Here is a 20,742-nt window from a genome sequence, read left to right as displayed (position 1 = left end):
CCTCCTGTCCCCACTGAAATCAGAGAATTCCTTTCCACTGTAATGTCTCCAGACAGCATTCCTGTCTTTAGACAACCAAAATGCTTTTCAAAGACATGGACGCTCCACTTGCCCAAGAATTTCCAAGACTTCAGTGAAGGGAATCACTGTTGTTTGAAGGGGCAAGTCACATGTGATAAATCAACTCCGGCATTCCTACCCTCTGAGATCTATGACGCCTTTCTAGATTACACTAAGGGATCTCTATATTCCAAACGCATTTAGAATCAGCCTCCTGTGAATCCTGGTTCAAGCCAACAACTGAGTAAACAAGTTCATCCCAGCTGCTCCAGCTAGGATATTTTAAGTAGAATGTTGATTGGGTACACTCATAAAAATAAATTCAGGCTTACTTAAAATTATACTCTTCCTAATTTACAAAATCCTCCAAGAATCCATATCAACATGTGTTCTCTAGATCTTTGCTGATATAAATTAGCCGGTTTGAAATTATTTTCATGCGTGAGTCCACGTCCCAACAACTGGTACCCAGAGTCAGCTGAGCTGTTTCTGTAGCTGGAGATCAAGAGACAGTGAAGGATGGGGCAACTGATCGCCTCCTGCAATGAAATAACCCAGTCTCGGCTATTCAACTTTCAGACAGGGAGAAGGGGCTGGCTCCACTGACAAGGGAGATCCAGTAGAGTAGGTGATTTGGTATAATTTGAGTTTTCCAAATGCTCTCATACACCCACATTGAAATTCCTCATGTCCCACGCTTTCTTAACCACCGACCTATTTTCAGCAAGGAGACCTCTGAAAATTGTAGATTTCACTGGATCAGCTTTAACTGTTGTTTTCAGCTATTTCAGGTTCTGTGATAGGAGATAAGAGATGGTCCCAGTGCAGTCAGAGCAAGTGCTGGCTTTCAGCCCATACGGAGTGATACTTGAGCTTATGATTTGCTTTCTTTAAACTGCTAGGATCAGCCATCCAGCCCTGAAGCCACTTCCATATTCCATGGGAACTCAGCTTGATCACTTGGGGACAGCAGGCAAATATTCACTCAACTTCTTCTACTGGATCATATGGGCTCCTAGATTAGCACCCCCCAAACAACCTGATTTTCATTATTTTCAGGTCCAATGAGGCCAGAAGGAGACCACATTCCATCTTTTCTCTGAGGCTCTTTTGCTTATTAGTCATTCCTACTACCAGTCAGGGCACTTTGATTAAAGAAGATCCCACACTAAATGGAAACTCAGAAGGCAGTCGTTGCCAGGATGGCTAGGAGCTCATAGCACTGAAGGGAGGCCCGAAGAACTTCCCTTATAAAATGCTCATAGAGCGGGCAGGATTTCAGTAGGTCTGGGTGAGGGTGCCCTTGCTGCCACCACAATGGACACTGGCTGCAGCCACTGGTCCCACTGTCATTGCCAGACATCTCTGCCACCCCCAGAATGAATTCCAAATTCTCCTACCTCTAGGTGTGATTTATTCTACATTCACAGTCTTATTTATGGGCAGATAGTTGGCCAAGCATAAGGCATTACCAACTGTGTTGGTTAATTTTATGGGTCAACTTGTTTAGGTTCTGGTGCCCAGATGTTTGGTCAAACACTAATCAAGATGCTGCTGTGAAGATTCTTTCTTTGATGTGATTAACATTTACGTCAGTAGACGACTTTGTATAAAGCAGATTACCCTCTACAACGTGGGTGGGCCCCATCCAATCAGTTGAAGGCCTTAGGAGAAAAAGACTGAGGTCCCCTGAGAAATAGGAAATTCTGCCTCCAGGTGGCCTTTGGACTCAAACTGCAACATCAGTTCTTTCCTGGGTCTACAGTCTGCTGGCCTGCACCATTGCCAGCCCCCCACCATATATATATATATGTATATATATATATATATATATATATAGAGAGAGAGAGAGAGAGAGAGAGAGGGAGAGAGGGAGAGAGGGAGAGAGAGAGAGAGGGAGAGAGAGAGAGAGGGAGAGAGGGAGAGAGAGAGAGAGGGAGAGAGAGAGAGAGAGGGAGAGAGAGAGACAACACACATACATACTTACTTGGCATTTTTGCTTCCTCAGCCAGAGACAGGCCCTTGTCTTCTTTCAAGACTAAGACAATTGTGAATTCCCAAAATGGAGATAAGAGGGTTCACACGCTGGGCAAAAAAGAAAAAAAGAATAAATGCTCATTACAGGACCTATGAGAACTGACTCAGCCTTAAAGAAGCTGGGTTTATCTAGAGGTGCAGGTGTCCGGGGAGGCTTCCTGGTGAAGACCTGTCCTGCCTCTTCTCTTTGCAGGCTGAATCAATGTGGTGAAAAAAGCGGGAAGCAGAACTTGGTGTTTGGTGAGCAAAAAGCAAGTGTGGGTAGGGGGCACCCGGATTTGAACCAGGGACCTCTTGATCTGCAGTCAAATGCTCTACCCCTGAGCTATACCTGCACCTGTTCACCTTCAGTTAATAAGCACTCTAAGCCTCCAGAGCCACACCCTGAGTGTCATGTTCTGAGATGTGTTCTTGCTAGTGTTCTCCATCCTACACCCCTGTAAACGGATGCTCTTCCAACTATGACCACCTCCTGTGCCCCCACCTCTGCTTATAACCAGCATCCCTCTTTCCCTCAGCCCCTGGCTAAAGGCACTGATATTGAAATCATTGAAGTTCGCAGCTAGAACATCCCTCAGACTCACTTAGAAGAGCAGGATTCAAATCAATGGCTACTCAAGGAATCTTTGAGGTTGGGGTGGGAAGGGCAGGGTTGGGCAAAAGTAAACATGAGAATCTCTAAACCAGACTCTCCGGGAACCTGGGGACAATGTGCGCTTCTGACATGTTCCCGATGATTCTGACTCATAGGTGGTTTTGGAGCTTTAGTTTTGATTTAATCCGTACCCTTCATGGTCTAGATCTGAAAAAAATGACAGTAGTAATTTAAATCATGCACCTGCCAAAACACATCGGATTAATAACCAAGTCACAACTAGAATCCATGCATGTGATTAAGAGTGTCTTTGCACTAATTCCTGGGCAGGAGATGAACCACCTCCTTTATGTCTCCACTTCTTCCCTCTTAATCTCCATTTGCTGCATCCCTCCATGTGTCAGACGAGAAAAGTAACCTGAAGAGAGGATGCAATCCACGGAAAAATGATGAAGTGACAATGAGAAAGATTTATGGTCCCTAGGGCACAAAGGGCAGAGGGAATGCAAACATGTGGTCAGAACAAGAGCGCAGGCCTCCAGGTAACACAGACTTGAGCCAGGGAGGACTGGACGTACAGTCAGGTGCACTGCCTTGGACTGTATCCCCTTATCTCTTTAGACTTTTCTGATTTCCTAACACCGTTCACCTGTGTTGCCCACTCGGAGATCCAATGTGCACTGTAGTTTCTCTTCATTTCTAGTGACCTACTGGGACCTGACTGACTGACCTCATTTAGACAGACCTCTATCTGGCTTTGAACTTGCTGTGTCCTTCTCCAAAGACCTATCAAGTGACTTCTAGAAACCTCCCCAGCCCAGAGCCCTATGGCCTCCTTCTCAATACCTGTGTGAGGCACCAATCCGGAGAGTCATTATTTAGAGCTGAAATTGTCCCTCTCTCCTTCCCTCCTACTGAGTTTTGTCTTTACTAACCCATTCCCTGTACTCGCTCATAATCTCACTCTCATCCTCTGCACATTGGTGTCCTTTGGCTTTGTCTTGCATTTCTTATTCTCTTCTCCCCTTCTCATTTTCTACTGGCTTTAAAAGGGAGACACCTTGCTAGAGAGGTCACAGCGCCATGCTGGTCCCAAACCATCAGCTCAGCACAACTGGACAATCTGGGACCAGGCACAAAGACTGGCTATTTGAGCACCCAAAGTCAGGCCTCCAGTATCTTCTGAACTGGGATCAGGGATCTCTTCCTCTGTGGAATCCCTTCAAGGGATCCCTCCTCCCCTGGAAGTTGCCGCTATGAGGCCAAAGACCACATAGATCCCAAGGATTCAGAGACAGAACAGTCATCCAAAGGGGCATAGCATATGGAGGCAAAGAACTGTAGGAATGATGTCGGGGAGCCTGGGGCCCCAAATTCATTGTGATTTACAAAGATGATCAGGGTAAAGACAAGGTGTTTTCTTCTTGGGGCAATAATCTATTTAATTATTCTGATTAGATAGGAAATACACTTCCAATATAGAAAATATAATTCCTTGAATCTCTCTAACGTGCCTTATAGAATTTAAGAATATAGTGTGTTTTAAGTTAAGAAACAAGTAAGCATGAAGAAAAAAAAATTTCCTCTAATGCCATCAGTTTAACAAATGCTAATATTCTGATGCTTATTCATCCAAAATTATAGTTTAGAATCAAATTTCTTCCCAGGAGAAAGTTAAGGTAATAACCAGCCCTTGGCGGTCCACTGTTGGGCTCGCTCTCACACTGGCCGTCTGTGACCACTTAGAAACACTCCTATTCCTTTCCTGAAATTAAAAGAGAGAGTTCAAATTAAAGAATTCAGTTTTATCATCAGGTCTTTCTACTTGTTTATCTCCTGTTTCTAGCAAAACATAACTCTTAAAACTACATTCGTGGAATTTTCTTCAAAATAGGATGAAGGCGTTCATGGCATGCCAATAGTCCTGCTGAGATGAGTTTGCCTCTCCTGGGCTGAAGGCATTCACTTGGAAATAATTGATGTTTACCACCAGATATTGTTTAGAACTATACAGTGTTGTAAGTTCCAAAATAATTTTCCAGTCACTCAGAATCATTGGATTTTAGGATCAAGGTTAGCAGGGAAGTGTGCTTCCCCAAAATAAAGTTTCCCTAGGCCCTTAATCAGTCCTACTAAATCAGAATTTCTTAGGCTAGTCTGCATTTTTTTAATTTAAAATTTTTATTTTAGTATAGTTGTTGTACAATATTATATAAGTTACAGGTGTACAATATACTGAATCACAATTTTTAAAGATTATGCTCCATTTGTAGTTATTATAAAATATTGGCTATATTCCCTGTGTTGTACAATATATCCTTGTAGCTTATTTTATACCTAATAGTTTGTACCTCTTAATCCCCTACCTACCATGTTGCCCCTCCCCGCTGCTAATTTGTATTTTTAATAATGTCTCTAAGTAATTCTGGTGCAGTCAAGCTGGATAACCTCTGATTCAGTGTGTCCTCCATAACGTCAACTTTAAAGAGGAGGAACTCATTAAGAACTGAAACACACGCAGATCATTAAAGACAGAACCATGATATGTGCCACATAATAGAAGTGACCTAAGAAAGCTGATACAGACTATGGAAAAGTGGTGATGATGGTGACTCACAGTAAAAAAGATGCTGAAAAAGGGGAGTCATTTTTATCTATATCTGGCAATAAAGCAAGCTACCAGCAGGGGGCACCCGGATTTGAACCAGGGACCTCTTGATCTGCAGTCAAATGCTCTACCCCTGAGCTATACCCCCTTGCTGGAACAAAACTCCTCCTTAGCATATTTCACCTGTGTTGCCACATCCAAGGATTCCATAGTGCACTGTAATCTCTTGTTCATTCTCAGCCAGCCTGTGGAAACTGACATACCCCCCACAAACTGACCAGAGATCACTCTTCTGGCTAAGATTTCATCTTTCCATTCCCCAGAGACCCCTCACTGTCTAACAGGCACTCTTCTACTTTGTAGTCACAAACTGAATTCCTTCAAAAACTGAAGTCTCTTCCTCTTCCCTCAGAGGCTGGTGAGCAGTGCAGGGGGGAAGCAGTGAAGACGTGTAAGAATCACAGCTGTATTAGTCAGCTATTTCCACAGTAATGCTTCAAAACAAATCATCCTCAAATTCTAAATCATGCAATAAGCATTTATTTTCATATTCATAGGGTAGCAGCATGGATGCCAAACAGCGTATGGAGGCTGGGCTTTACCTGGTGGCCCTGCTTCAAGCTGGGGGTCCATTTGTGCCTGGTTTCTCTCTGTGAACTGGGCTTAGGTCTGCTCCCTTGTCTGTTCGTTCTGGAGTCTGCGCTGGAGAAGCAGCATCTAGCAGGGGCAGCTCTTCTCACAGCAATAGCAGAAAAACAAAAAGACAAGCCCAACAATACAAGCAGGTTTCAAGCCTCTGCGTGTATTACATGTGCTAGATCCCATCAGGCAAAGAAAGTCATAGGACCAAGCCCTAAATCAAGGGCAGGAAATATATACCACTTCTAAAGGGAGGATCTGAGAAGTCTTGAGGCAAAGGGCACAGAAAGAATGAGTGAAGAACAGGGGCTAAGAGTTTAATCTACCATGGCCTGCTCTCTTGGTTGTAATTATTTATGTCTCTCCCCCACAAGCAAAATACACTCATCTTTATCCCAAGCCGCCAAAGCCTCATCCAATTAGACAAAGTCCGGGATCTTGTGATCTACATTAGGTCCAGGAGAGGCTTCTCTTGATCCAGAAATGTATGCGCTTAAGAGACAAGTTATCCACCATGCACACATCCAGAAACCAGTGATAGTACAGGAACAGATTGACTGCAATAAACATTACATTCAAAGACTGGACAAAATGGGCAGCACAAATAGATAGTCACAGCAACTGGGTATGCAAAAGAAACTGTCACACTCCCTTCTACCTTTGGGTACAGCCACAGCCTCCTTCTAGATACCAGTTTAAGTCTTTGCTAGCCTTTTCACAATAATGTTGCATAACAAAACACTGAAAACTCAGTGGCACACAATAAGCATTCCAGGAATATGAAATGTTCCTTGCTTAGACCCTGGTTCTGCTACCTGGGAGTGGCTCCCAGTCCATGGCTCTACATGACTCTTGGCTCCACCCCCTGAGAAGTCTTCCTTTTTCATCATTTTCCTTTGCAAATTCTGAAGAGCTCATTGGAAAATATGCCCCTTTTGGTGGCTGAGCATTCCTCTCAGCTTGCTTCCCACCCATGGAATGTTGGAGGCCCAGAGATCTTTTGACTTCCCAGTTTCAGTCTTTTTTAGTTCAGGCTGTGGATGCTTTTGTTAGTACAGCTTTCTTAAGAAATTTGTGGGTTTCCTATGTATTTCACTCCTTGTATCAAAAGCCATGGTCACAATTTTTTTTAACCTATGCCCTCCCTCCACCTCCATTATCAATATTTGGGCATTTCTGTGAGACCACATCCTTAATCTTTCTAGGAACACTTTTGTACAACTGAGAGGATATTCTTGACATCACATTAATTCTTTTAGTGCTCTTAATAAAAGGCATTAAAGCCACACCCTTGATTTGAACTGTTCCCTGAGGCTGTGTTTTACTGGAAGGCTCTACATTTAGTCTTTTTTCTAAAGTGATGTAATAATTCTGATTACAAGTTCTCTTCTGAACTCAAATCTTTTTTTTTCCTTTTTAGTTTCTTATCCAAAACAGCCTGTAACCAAATAGCTTAGGCATTCAACATTTTGCCTGGAAAGATCCTACCTCCAATTCTATTGGTTCAAGTATTTTCTGCCTTTCAGGTGATCACAAATCTCCATTTTCCCTGCCCTCAATGCTAATTTTCTCACCATTTTTCCAGACTGATTGTAACAGCTTCCTTGCAACCCACTGCTTCATCATGAAGCCATGGCATGTATGTTAGACTTTCGTTACAGCAGGAGCCCTCTTCTAGATACCAATTTCAGTATGTGTCAGTCTTGTTCACAATAACGCTGCATAACAAGCCACCCCTCAAACCAGTAACACAGAACAATGGGCAGTTAACTGTCACACCTATGGGTTTGCAGGTTGAATGTGAATCAGCTGATCTAGGTTGGGCTTGACAGGGTGGGTGGACTTCAAACTGCCCATCTAGCTGCCCTTGGCGCTTCTCAGTGAGTTGGGCACAGGGTTGGGCTTTGTGTGTTCATGCTGGAGCCCAGGCTGAAGGAGAGGAGCTTACAGGGTTAAGCATATTTCGTGGTAACAGTGGAAGTTCCAGAGGCAAACCCAACCTTGCAATCAAATCTTCAAGGCTTGCATCATACCTGTCAACATCGTGTTGGCCAAAACAAGTCACATGGTGTGTCAGTTACCCATGTATTGACTCTCAGCTCCAAATTCACCCTTCCATACCTGCTGTGGGAAAACGGACTGGATTCTTTAAGCCTTTCTCCTTCAAGTGAGCACAATGTTAACAGCTGTCGGTAGAGGGCGCAGGAGGGATGTTGCGGGAGAAAGGGGTCTTCTCTCCCTAGTTTCTGCAGCAGGTGTTTGCTTGCCCCTCCGCCTTCCTGCTGCAGGGTGGTTGGTGGTGCAGGTGTGGAAGGACACTTGGTAGTGCTCTGCTCCAGGCACATGTCCAGAGAATGAAATCCCTTCGTGACCTCGCAGCCCTGGCTGGGCAGGCGACCACTCCCCCACCCCCACCCCCACCCCCAGCTCCCTCTATGCACCCGCCTGCCAGCTTCGACTTGTTTCTGCCCAGAAGTCTGGTTCCCAGGTCTACTTGTGAACAGTGCACACCCCAGGCTTCACACTTCCATATAGCTTACTTGTGTCCCCCGACGTTGCTTCCTGGTTGCCTGGCAACCGTGAACAGGTCTGGTTGAGGCAACCTGATGGGTAGTCTGCAATCCCAACCTCCCCAGATGAGGACTGAATCCTAGCTATGGGAAGTGTCCCCTTTCCGAATTTGTCCTTGCTTGGGCCCCTCAACCCAGGGGTACCTTTAGAGTTTTCTTTGCACCTTCATAGTTACTCTCCTTTCATAGCACAATAATTCTTTACATTAAACTTCTCCTATTTAAATTACCGTGTAGATTCTATCTCCTGACTGGCCTAGACTGATACAGCTGAGCCCAGATACTGGCCTATAGGGGAGAAAGAGCAAAGTCACAAAGGCATAGAAACAGAGAGATGTGAATTATAGCCAATAGGTCAATCTACTGCACTTCAAGGTGACAGAGGAGAGAAGATACCTTAAAAAACAACACAGTCTGGGTAAAAGTGGTGGGGGTGGTGATGAAAGAAGGCACTGATATTAAGCAGAATGTGCTCTCAGGGAAGCCATTTATCTGTTTTTGGTAATAGAAAAAAAGCTACCCTTAGGGGGCACCCGGATTTGAACCAGGGACCTCTTGATCTGCAGTCAAATGCTCTACCCCTGAGCTACACCCCCTTGCCTATTGGTGGCTCCTCCTTACCTTATTTTACCTGTGCTGCCACACCCAAGCAATCTGTAGTTATAAGTTTTACTTATTCCTTGTCGGCCTCTGAAACTGGCAAACCCACCACAAACTGACTGGAGGCCGTTCTCTGGCCAGGAGTTCACCTTTTCATCCCCCAGAGGACCCTCCCTTGTCTAACAGGCCCGTTCCTACTCAAGCCACAATCAGAACGGTAGGCTTTGGGTAGGGAGGCACCAGGTTTGAGAACCAGGGCTTTTAGGGCTGGAACCTCGCCCCTGCCCCATTCTTCTTGCCTTCCTTCCCTCCTCCCCCAACTTCCCCTACTCTGCTTCATCCTCCCCATACTCAGCCCACCTCACCCTTCCACTGGCATCCTTCACTCAGCCCTCCATCTCCACCTCACACTCTCTCCTCCCTTCTCCCCGGCAGTCTCCTAGGGGCTTGGCTGAAGAACCCAGGGGAGGCAGCACCAGAGAGACCACAGCCCCTGAATCCTTTGGGCAGCACAACCAAGAGAGCTGAGACGAGGTGTAAAGGCTGTTATTTGGGGCCCGCAGCCCGGGAACAAGGGGCCCTGGTATGGAGTCAGATCTCTTTTTTTCCCTCTGCCCAGTCCTCGGCAGCCCTCCAATCACACGATTGCAGGTCCACGCAGGGGACTACTACTCAGTGAGAAAAAGACATGTGCTATCAAGCCACAAAAAGACAGGGAGGAATATTACATGCCCATTGCAAAGGGAGGGAAACCAGTCTGAAAAGGCTACGAATTGGATACTTCCAACCACATGACATTCTGTTACAGGCAAAACTATGAAGATAGATGACTGGTTGCCAGGGGCTCGCTGGGGGGGGAGGGGGGAGAGTGATGAGTCAGTACAGCAGGGGGAATTTTTAAGGCAGTGAAAATACTCTGTATGATATTGTGATTGTGGGTAAATGACATTATGCATTTGTCAAAACCCACAAAACTGTACGAATCTTAATGTAAACCATGGACTCCGGTTAATAGTAATGTACCAATATTCATTCACCATATTTAACAAATGTCACACTAATGCAAGATGTTCATAATGGGGCAACTGGGAGGGGCAGCTGAGGTGAGGGGGTATAGGGCACTTTCTACTCAATTTTTCTGTAAACCTAAAACTGCTCTAAAAATAATCTATTAATTTTTAAATTTTTTATTTTAATTTTTTCAAGTTCTTGTAATTTTTTATTGCAGTATAGTCAGTTTACAACCTTCTGTCAATTTCTGGTGCATATTAATGTTTTTAAAGTGACAGCAGGTAAGGCAACTTGGGTTATGAATCAGAGACCACATGATCCGTGTTTAAATGATTTATGAGCCACTATTATCTAAAAAGTTCCTTTTCACCTACAGGGCTGTCCGGAACTCTAACACAGAGTCACCCTCATATTCGTGGTCTTCCATAAACCTGGGCGTCTGCTCCGTGGCAGGTGCACACCTTTCCCACCAGGTCTCCTTCCCACCTGGCAGCTCCTCAGGCCCCAGCAGAGGGCATCAGCTTTGACAGTAAATAGGAGAGCTAACCAAACACACGTATTTCTCATAGGGTCAAGACAAAGCCTCTAATTCTGGATGAGGAAAACTTCCAATAAACCGTTTCCTGAATCAGAAGATGAACTTTCCTGTGTCTTCCCTTTCCTTACCCCTTCCATGTCCTGTCTGCTAAGCCCCTCCAGAGAAAAATAGGCAAGCTTAAATAGCCACCTAAAAACTAGGGTGGGGGGAGTGAGTCCCACTCAGGGTACTAAGGAATTCTACAGTGACCACCTGTGTAGATTCAGGAAGAAAAAGAAAAGTAGCAGGGGGCACCCGGATTTGAACCAGGAACCTCTTGATCTGCAGTCAAATGCTCTACCCCTGAGCTATACCCCCAAGCCAACCACATACTCTTAACTTGCATCACTTCACTATGTTGCAATACCCAGGTATCCTCCAGGACACTGCAACTGTCATCCATCCTCAGTGAACCAGTGAGAACCTGCAGAACTGCCTCTCAGAGGGACACCCTCTGGTCATCAAGCTGCCCTTCATTCCCCACAGAACTTCTTGTTGGATGATTTCTCAGACTACATGTCAGCTGTTTTTTTCTCCTATGTGAAAATAGTTATCACTCAGCTCTCTGCTTTTTGTCCTGTGGGCTTATACCTTTTTTTATTGCTTTCTTATAATTAGGAAGACATTATTTTTTAAAATTATATATTTAAGTGAAGCTAGAGACATAAATAAAATAAAATAAAATAAAATAAAATAAAATAAAATAAAATAAAATAAAATAAAATAAAGTAACCTTAAATAGCTCTGACGGACAGATCTGTATTTTAGTAGGGAAAAAACCCACAATTTTCCCCCTCGGAAGTTAAAAACTCAAACCGTATCTCCAATCTTCATAGCCTGAAATGTACTGTTTGTACTGTTAAATGTGCAGGGCTTTTAAAAAGCATAAATATTCTCAGACTAAACTCAGGATAGTCATAATTACTAAGGATTGTTCAGAATGTATATTTTCTCATTATTTTTAAATTGTGTAATTCCTTCCCTTACTATTTGTGTGTTATTAAAAAAATAAGACAGATGAGGGGCCGAACAAAAAGGTGGAGGAAGGGTGAATCTGCTGCCTGCTCAAGCTGGGACATCACTTTCTCCTGCCTTCAGACATCAGTGCTCCTGCTTCTCGCGCCTTTGGACTCAGACCAGAATTTACAGTACTGGCTACCCTGGTTGTCAGCCTCCAAGTTTGGATTGGAACTATACCACCTGTCTTCCTGGATCTCCAGCTTGCAGAGTACAGATGGTGGAACCTTGCAGCCTTCATAATTACTGAGCCAATTCCCCATAATAAATCTCTTTATCTATATGCAACTATATGCATCCCATTGGCTCTGTTTCTCTGGAGAACCCTGACTAATACAATGACTATATGTCCCAATTTGCTTGGGATATTTCCAGTTGATGCCTGGGGTCCCAGCATAAATATGGGTATCATCCCCTCTCTCTCTCAAAAGTTTCCTGGTTGGAATTATGGTTCTCCCACACATGATGAAAATGGAATTACAAATTAGTGGGGGAAGTACCAAATTGTTCAACAAATGGAAATTACTGGTTTTCCATATTAAAAAAAAACACAACTGCTACTTAAAAATCCTCACCACACAGAAAGGTAGATTCCAGATGAATTAAAAACATAAATGTGAAAAAAATCTTTAAAATTATTTGAATTAAAAATAGGAGACATCTTTGGCTGTACCACCCTGAATGCACCCAATCTTGTCTGATCCTGGAAGCTAAGCAGGGTTGAGCCTGGTTAGTACTTGGAAGGGAGACTGCCTTGGAACACTGGGTGCTGTAAGCTTTAAAAAAAAGAAAAAGGAGATTATCTTTATTCTCTCAGGGAAGGGAAGGATTTCTTAAGACAACACAGAAGACACATACTACTTTTGTTAAAAAGACCAATTTGTCTTCATCAAAATAAAAAGTAAAATATAATATTTTAAGATGAGTAACAGTTGTTACTCAACAGGGCGTTTCACCAGATTACCTTTATCTGGCTTAATGACAGCCAGCTTGAACCACAGGTCAGATTTCCAAATCTGGTGATTTCACTTCACATTCCTGATTTCTGCTAATTTATGATAACTAAAAGGCCATCAGGTATCATAGCAGGTATACTGGAGGTCCTGGCAGATACTGCACTTATTCAAACTTCTCACTGAAGGCTGTCTTCAGCACTCACTCAGATACGAGGCTGACAAGTGCATTGCCCTTAAATCTGGGAGCTCAGAAGGCCAACATGGGAGACAGTGGTGGGTGGATTTCTGGTCCCCTCTGGCGTGGGGAGGTATTCCCTTAAATTCTTTTGCAGCATTTGGATGTGGTTTTCAAATATGCCTAGTAACACACGATCAATTCAGGTCCCTACCGTGAATGAAGACAATCATCATGCATGGGGAATAAGCTAAACACAGCTACTGAATTAACATGTGCCACAAACAGGTCTTCTTAAGCAAACAACAAAAAAGCACAGTATTAAAGCCCTGGAGTGATACATTCTGGGCATTCAAAAATATTTGTACACCTGAGCTATTCCACTCGAGCCGCATGCCTCAATGTCATAGAAATGGTCCTTACCAGCATTTCAAAGACATGTTTTAATGTTCTCTCTCATTTCAAAAATTCATGCAAGCACTCTTAGTAGCCAGTATATGTCAGTGTCAATCTATGGAAATGCAGATCATGTATTCACTCCCCATTTCTTTGACCAGGATGCTAAAATGATGTATATTTAGTGGCCACCATTTTTTTCCTCTCATTTTATTACAATGAAATTTTTTGCTTGTTTGTTTGTTTACTGGCCATCATTTTATCAGTTACAATTTCTACTCTTTTCTCTTACGGTAATCAAGAAACCTATTTTTCTCCAAATGAAGCCACATGTGGATTAGCATTCAGGTGCAAGCTCTTCTGTATGGCCTTGCCCTCCTTTGCTGCATACAGCTGGGGGAGGCAGAACTGACCCCAGTACCCTCGTGCTAAAGTCTATGGCTCATCAAATAAGCATTAACCAAGTGGACAGCATCTTCTCCAGGAGGAGAGCTTGTCAGTGACACACAGAACCAAGAGAGGGAGGCACTTTCCCCATCTGTACGCACACACGCCAAGGGGCTGATTCAGACTCTGCTCATCAAGAATTTCATCCAGAATTAAGCAAAATATTTGTTAATCCACATAGATAGTGGCCACTGCTCTCCCACACTGTACATCTGAGATGAAACAACCAGTAAGTTGGCCCCTTCCAGTCCATTCTCTGCTCTGTACTCAGAAAAATTCGAGGCTGCATTTCTGCCCTGTGTTCTATGAGATACTGCTGGTTCTGACAGTAAGTCTGCCCTTTTTAGCTTCAGCTACCCACAAGTCATTTTTGAGGCCAGGGCACCTAAACAGAAGGTATACTAGTATCCTAAGGCTGCTGGGACAAATAGTTCCCAAAGCTGGGTGGCGTAGAACTACAGAAGCCTATTCTCTCACAGACCTGGAAGCTAGAAGTCTGAGGTCAAGGCGTAGCTGAGCCAGGCTGCTTGGGAAGGGTCTAAGGAAGAATCCTGCCTTGTCTCGTCCAGCTCCTGCTGGGGCAGCAATCCTCAGTGTTCCTGGTCTGATAGCCACATTGCTCCAATCTCTGCCTCTGCCTTCATGTGGGCCTCTCCCACGTGAGTTTGTGTGTCTGTCTCTTCTCTTTTTATAAGGACACGAGTCATGGGACTAGGACCCAGCCTAATCCAGGATAGACTCATCTGAACCAATTACATCTGCAGAGGCCCTATTTCATAGCAGGTCACTTTCACACGTACCAGGCTTAGCACTTCAGCATACCTTTTGGGGGCAAATTCAACCCACTGTGCCCCTTAGACACACAGAAGCAGCACTGAGTTCCTGGATTCTTAAGTGTGGTGTCAAGAAGAAAAGGTACCCATTAGGAGATGTTCACATGCAAGGGCTTATGGCTTTCACATCCACCTTGTTTATTTTCTCCTTTTCCTCACAGAGGGTCTCAGAAAGTAAAAATGAGCTCAGAGAGAGAAAATAAAAATCCACTCGGATAACACTGAGCAGGAACAAAGCTAGCTACAGTTAACAGTGAACTATCTCTCTCCCAGAGAGAGCTGCAGCTGTCAAATGTCAAAACAACCCTCTGAGAGAGAGAAACGGTCTTCTCTAAAGTCAGAGACTATCAGAAACTTTGCTGTATGGAATGTTATCAGAAAGAATGAAACAGCTCACTTCTGCCGGAGCTGATATCATTTGCCCGGTATCGCCAGAACCCAGCGCAGTTTCCAGCTCAGGGCAAGTGCTCCAAGACATGTGTTTTACCAATGTGTGCCTATTTATTCCCCTCAAAGAGTACTGAAATCTCAGCTTCTGCTGAGTGTGCCACGGTGCCCAGCACACAGTATGACCCAAGAAATGAAAATTGAATAGATGTTCCAGGAAACCTCGATGTCAAGGACGTGGATGCATCACTGGGGAACTCCGTGCTTCCATAGTCCAACCTGGATACTCTCCTTTATGAGGCCCAAGATACCCTCTGTCTTCTGTTTCCTCATTTGTAACCCTGGAGTAATAACCCAACCCCCTGGAGCTGGATTTTTCTGAGACAAACTGAGATCTTCAGCTTGTACTGGGCTGCTCTGGGCGGAACAGGCGATCTCCTCCTTGACTTGCTTGGACAAGTTTTCCCCACCTTGGGGAAGGGGAAAGAGGCTTCTTCAGATTTAGTTTCCTAAATGGTAAACTGAGAAGAGGACAATGAACCCAGGACAATGAAGACCAGCCCAGGGGTTTCCGGCAGGCTCTAGGGGGAAAGGGAGAGGGACTCGGGACACCGGTCTTCAGTGGAGCTGACGCTCAGTGACTGGTAAACACACACTTGTTAATCAGAAACTTTTAGGGTGGGGGCCATCATCCCTGTTTTAACAAGCCCTCCTGGTGATTTTGATGCACCCTAAAGTTAAAGAACCATGGGTCTACAGCAGAGTTCAGAGGATGAGCAGTCTGACTGTGGTCCCTGCTTTTAATCCTGGCTCTTCCCACCAGCTCTGGCTGATCCTGGGGCAGATGGTAGAGTTCTAAACCCAGCCCCTTCTTGGGTATTTCAGTACCTAAGTCTTCCTGCAGGTGGCGCAAAAGGAAGCCGAGGTAGATCTGTGGCAGGTGTTTCTCAAAGAGCGGTCTCCTGACTCCATGAGGAGCTTGTTCCTAACCCCAGATCATATCTGCATGTTTGACAAGTTCCCAAGATGATTCCTAAGTACAGGAAATCTGAGGACTGGACCACAGGGTGCAGTCCATATACCAGGTCAAATCCTGGTGTCCCCATTAGCTTTTCCTAGTAATCCTTGTGCTGCATGGCTCTCTGTGCTGTGCTAAGCCCACAGTCTAGTCCCCTTGGTGGTTTCGAGTCTGCATGAATCTATTCAGAGGCTCTCGATATGCATCCTTTACATATTTTGACTGACGGAAGATAGGCACAAGAGGAAGATGAGAGAGTCATTGGGTCAGCTGCAGGGTCCTGAACCCAAAGCCAGGAAGACTGGATGCAGGTCCCAAGCCTATCTGTAAGGAGCTGTGTGTGCTTGAGCAGACCAGTAATCCTGAATCTCTCTTTTCAGATGCACATTGCAAAGGGCACAGATTAGTGACCCTGAAGGCCCTTCCTGCTATAAACTTCAGTGTCTGTGCTTTCCCAGAAAGAGCAGGGAGGGAAACCTGTTCCTTGTTTTGCATCAGGGAAACAAAATTATAGTGAGGCAGGCTTGGCAGCTTCCAGCAGGCTCAGCCAGAATAATCATTTGTGGCAAAATTTATAGGAATGTTGGGCATGGCTGCACAGGTAAAAAGGTAGTACTAAGGCCTATACCCACGCCAGGGGGTATAGCTCAGGGGTAGAGCATTTGACTGCAGATCAAGAGGTCCCTGGTTCAAATCCAGGTGCCCCCTGATGTCCTTCACTTTTGCTGGCTGGAGCTGGTGTCCAAGAGTCAGCTCCTTTCCCTAAATCCGAGTCTCAGGATACTGAGCCTTCTCAAATCCGAGGCGAAGTTCAGGTTAACATAAAACCCTGTCACTGAGCATGACAACCCGACTGAAAAGTTCCTCCAACTCTTGACTTTTTATTTCACTTGCCACAGGTCTTGTTCTATATAGGCTTGTTTCTACATGTTTTCATTGTCCCAAATCAGTGGTGTGCTGGTAAATGTTTAACAACCAGCCCTTGGCGGGGAGGGGCAGTGCTGATTTGTAGTGTTTTCCAATTTCATGGTGTAAATCATCTCATCATATCTAATTTCAAGCCACAAACATAAGATCACTGATCATGGAGTTGGGAAGACATGCTAACAAGTGACTCTCTGGTGCAGGCCAACTGAGCACACCACTGTCCCTAGTCCATCTTCCCTAGAGTGCCATGGGCTCTTTGACCCCCGCCCCCTCGTCATAATGCTTGCAGACATCGGGGCAGTGGCTGTCATAAAAGATGCTTTCACTCAAGACATATTTGAATCCTGCTCAATGCCAGACACAGGAAAGACAGAGCTGAGTAAGAACTGTCTGTGGTGAGCAGTCAAATGAAGAAGCGGTGAAGTGAACAATAAGGAAAGCGAGGCCAAAGAAGAAGGGTGTGGATTTAAAATGAAAGGATTTCTGTTACTAGCCACATGCTAGACTAAGTCTTCTAAACCCCCTTCTACCTCAAAACACCCAGAAATGCAAGGAAAAATACAATGAATATCCATCCACAGGTATAGCTGAGCTCTCACAGCAGTAAAGGTATCTTAGAGGTGGCATGGGGATGAACTAAAAGTCCTATGAGGTCAATTTGAACTGAGCTTGAGAATGCCTCTGGTAAACTATTTGCTTGAATCTTAACAATTTTGTGAATCCAGGAAATTTGGTCTTAGGCCTGGGATTCTGTTTCTTTGTATAAAGTCAGACTCTTAGAGAGCTACCATTAGTAAAAGGGTGGGCTAGCAAAACACCAGCAGAGGAAGACAAGAGGCCTTTCTCTCCTCAGGAGGGAGGAGGCATTTTCCTTGAGAATTCATGACCACAGATCTATCCTCACGCTTGTTAGGGCTTTGAATTCACACTACCTGCATGGTTCAGGAACTGCCCAAGCTGAAAGTTAACATAAAAAGTGTGCTCAGGCTAACAATGATTCTGGAGAACCCAGAAGAAGCAAACAAACTCTTGTGGCATGCCTGCAAGAGGCCACACAGAATTTCACTGATGAAACCTGGCTTACAATGGGCTCACAGTTCAAAATAATGAAACACATGAGGAGTCAATCTATCATGAGTGAAAACTATCAGACAAAACAAAGATCAGATAGCAGAATTATCAGATGCTATAAAGTAAGTATAGTTAAAAGTTATTAAAGAAACAAGGAATTGAATTTATGAGAATATATGATATTTAACAAGATGGAGATTCACTTAAAACGAAAAATACAATCACTGAAACTAATAATTTAACAGCAGGTTAGACAGACAGAGAAGAGAGATCTGGGAGTGAAATAGAATATAAATATTAAAAAATTACCAAGAATGAAGCACAGAGGTCTAAAAAAAATTGCAGAATATAAAGGAGTAGCTAAAAAAGGTGGAGAATAAAGAGTTCCAACAAATATCACATATGAATTCTACAAAGAGAAAATATAATGGAGGAGAGGCAATATTAAAAGGTAGTATAGCTGAAAATTTTCTAGACTTGTACAAAACCACAATACCTCAGACTTAGGAACCATGAGTTCTAAGAAAGACAAAAATAAAATCACACCTAGGTAGAGAAACTTCATAACACCATAGACAAAGGGATGATCTTAAAAGAAGCCAGACAAAAAAGACAAATCTTGTGCAAAGGAATAATAATAATTAGACCGACAACAGACTTTTCAACAGAAGCAATGAAAGTTCTAAGACAGTGGAATAAAGTAGTAAGAGTGTAAAACATAGTAACTTAGAATTCTCTACTCAGCTCAACTATCATTGAGGTGTGAGAGAAAAAGAAGATATTTAACTTAAATAATTTACTTCTAGCATATCCTTGCTGTAAGAATCTTAAAAAGTTGTACTTCAGAAAGAAAAAGATGGAACTCGGAAGAAAGGAGAAAGAAGAGAAAAAATAGTGAACAAAGATATTAGTGAGCATGTTGGTAAATCTAAACAGCATAGATTATATAAATTAGTATAATAGTTGTTTGGAGAAATAGACATTTCTCCAAAGAAAACATCCAGATGGCCAACAGGCATATGAAAAGATGCTCCACATCACTAATTATTAGGGAAATGCAAATCAAAACTACAATGAGATACCACCTCACACCAGTCAGAATGGCCATCATCAAAAAGTCTACAAATAATAAATGCTAGAGAAGGTGTGGAGAAAAGGGAATCCTCCTACACTGTTGGTGGGAATGTAAATTGGTGTAGTCACTATGGAGAACAGTATGGAGTTTCTCTAAAAAATTAAAAATAGAGTTACCATACGATCCAGCAATCCCTCTCCTGGGCATATAGCCGGAAAAGATGAAAACTATAATTCAAAAAGATACATGCACCCCAACATTCAAAGAAACACTATTTACAATAGCCATGACAGGGAAGCAACCTAACTTGTCCATCGACAGATGAATGGATAAAGAAGATTTGGTATATATATATAAATAATAGAATACTACTCAGCCATAAAAAAGAATGTATACACACAATGGACTATTACTCAGCCATAAAAAAGAATGAAATAATGTCATTTGCAGCAACATGGATGGACCTAGAGATTATCATACTAAGTGAAGTAAGTTAGATAAAGACAAATATCATATGATATCACTTACATAAGGAATCTAAAAAATGATAAAAATGAACTTATTTACAAAACAGAAACTGACTCACAGACACAGAAAACAAATTTATGGTTACCAAAGTATGCAGGGATAAATTAGGAGTTTGGGATTACAGATACATGCTACTATATATAAAGTAGATAAAAAACAAGGTCCTACTGTGTAGCACAGGGAACTATATTCAAAATCTTGTAATAACCTATAATGGAAAAGAATCTGAAAAGAATATATATATCTGAATCACTTTGCTGTATACCAGAATCTAACACAACATTGTAAATCAACTATAATTCAATATAAAAAATTAATTTCAAAAAGTATTATTAGGGATAAACAGAGTTAATTAATAATAAAATACACAATTTCCCAGTAAAATACAATCCTAAACTTGTATACACTGGCTCAAAATATATAAAGCAAAACTTGTCAGAAATACAGGAAGAAATTGACAAATGCACAATGTTGATGGAGACTTAACACATCTTTCTCAGTAACTGATAGATCAAAAGGGCAAAAAAAAGATAAGATATAGAAAATATAAATAACACAATCAATAAGCTTGATTTAGTAGCCCTAAGTAGATCCCTACAACCAACATCAGAATATACATACTCTTTTGCAGCAACCATGAAACATGTTGAAACATTTATTGCATACCTGGCCACAAAGCACGTATCAGAAAATCATAAAAAAAAAAATCAACATCACATACTCCATTCTTTTATTATAAGGTAAAACTCAACAACAAAAAGATAAAATTTTAAAAGACTATACATTTGGAATACATTTCTATACATTTGGAAACTAGAAAGAACTTTAAAATAACCTCATATAGAAAAAGAAATAACAAAAATCAAAAATACTTAAATATTCAAATTAAGTGCATTCATTTTCACAAGGAGAAACAGACAGGGCCATTTACCTTTGGAGGAAGCTAGTTAAATTGTTTGGAAAAACTGCAGCTGGCTAGTTTACCAAAAGCCAATTCGTAGAATGACTGGAGAGCTAAAAGTTGAATATGAAGAAAGTTAAACCACTGAATTATCGATTTGCTGAATAACCAATTTGAATTATTGAGAATCTTTAAAAATTCTGTTCCATCTGCATTCCTTCCTTTGCCTCTGTCCTGAACTGCCAAATAAACACTTTAAACTTAATTTAGGATGGTTCCCCACAATCATTTTGCAATGCAGATACAGAGACAGG

General features: G+C 42.8%; 5 non-coding genes across 5 annotated transcripts; 1 reads left to right on the top strand and 4 right to left on the bottom strand.

Annotated features, from left to right (window-relative positions):
• Positions 1-2,360: 2,360 nt before the first annotated feature.
• On the bottom strand, positions 2,361-2,432 carry TRNAC-GCA (transfer RNA cysteine (anticodon GCA)). Its single transcript has one exon. It is a non-coding gene; the product is annotated as a tRNA-Cys (tRNA).
• Positions 2,433-5,376: 2,944 nt separating this feature from the next.
• Positions 5,377-5,448, bottom strand: TRNAC-GCA (transfer RNA cysteine (anticodon GCA)). Its single transcript has one exon. It is a non-coding gene; the product is annotated as a tRNA-Cys (tRNA).
• A 3,585-nt stretch (positions 5,449-9,033) lies between these two features.
• Positions 9,034-9,105, bottom strand: TRNAC-GCA (transfer RNA cysteine (anticodon GCA)). The gene has a single exon. It is a non-coding gene; the product is annotated as a tRNA-Cys (tRNA).
• Positions 9,106-10,943: 1,838 nt separating this feature from the next.
• Positions 10,944-11,015, bottom strand: TRNAC-GCA (transfer RNA cysteine (anticodon GCA)). Its single transcript has one exon. It is a non-coding gene; the product is annotated as a tRNA-Cys (tRNA).
• A 5,547-nt stretch (positions 11,016-16,562) lies between these two features.
• On the top strand, positions 16,563-16,634 carry TRNAC-GCA (transfer RNA cysteine (anticodon GCA)). Its single transcript has one exon. It is a non-coding gene; the product is annotated as a tRNA-Cys (tRNA).
• The last annotated feature ends 4,108 nt before the right edge of the window (positions 16,635-20,742 follow it).

This window comes from Vicugna pacos, chromosome 7 (assembly GCF_048564905.1).
Source record: "Vicugna pacos chromosome 7, VicPac4, whole genome shotgun sequence".
In the NCBI taxonomy this organism is placed as follows: Eukaryota; Metazoa; Chordata; class Mammalia; order Artiodactyla; family Camelidae; genus Vicugna; species Vicugna pacos.
The sequence above is the reverse complement of the archived record's forward strand: the minus strand, read 5'-3'. Positions and strand labels throughout refer to the sequence as shown.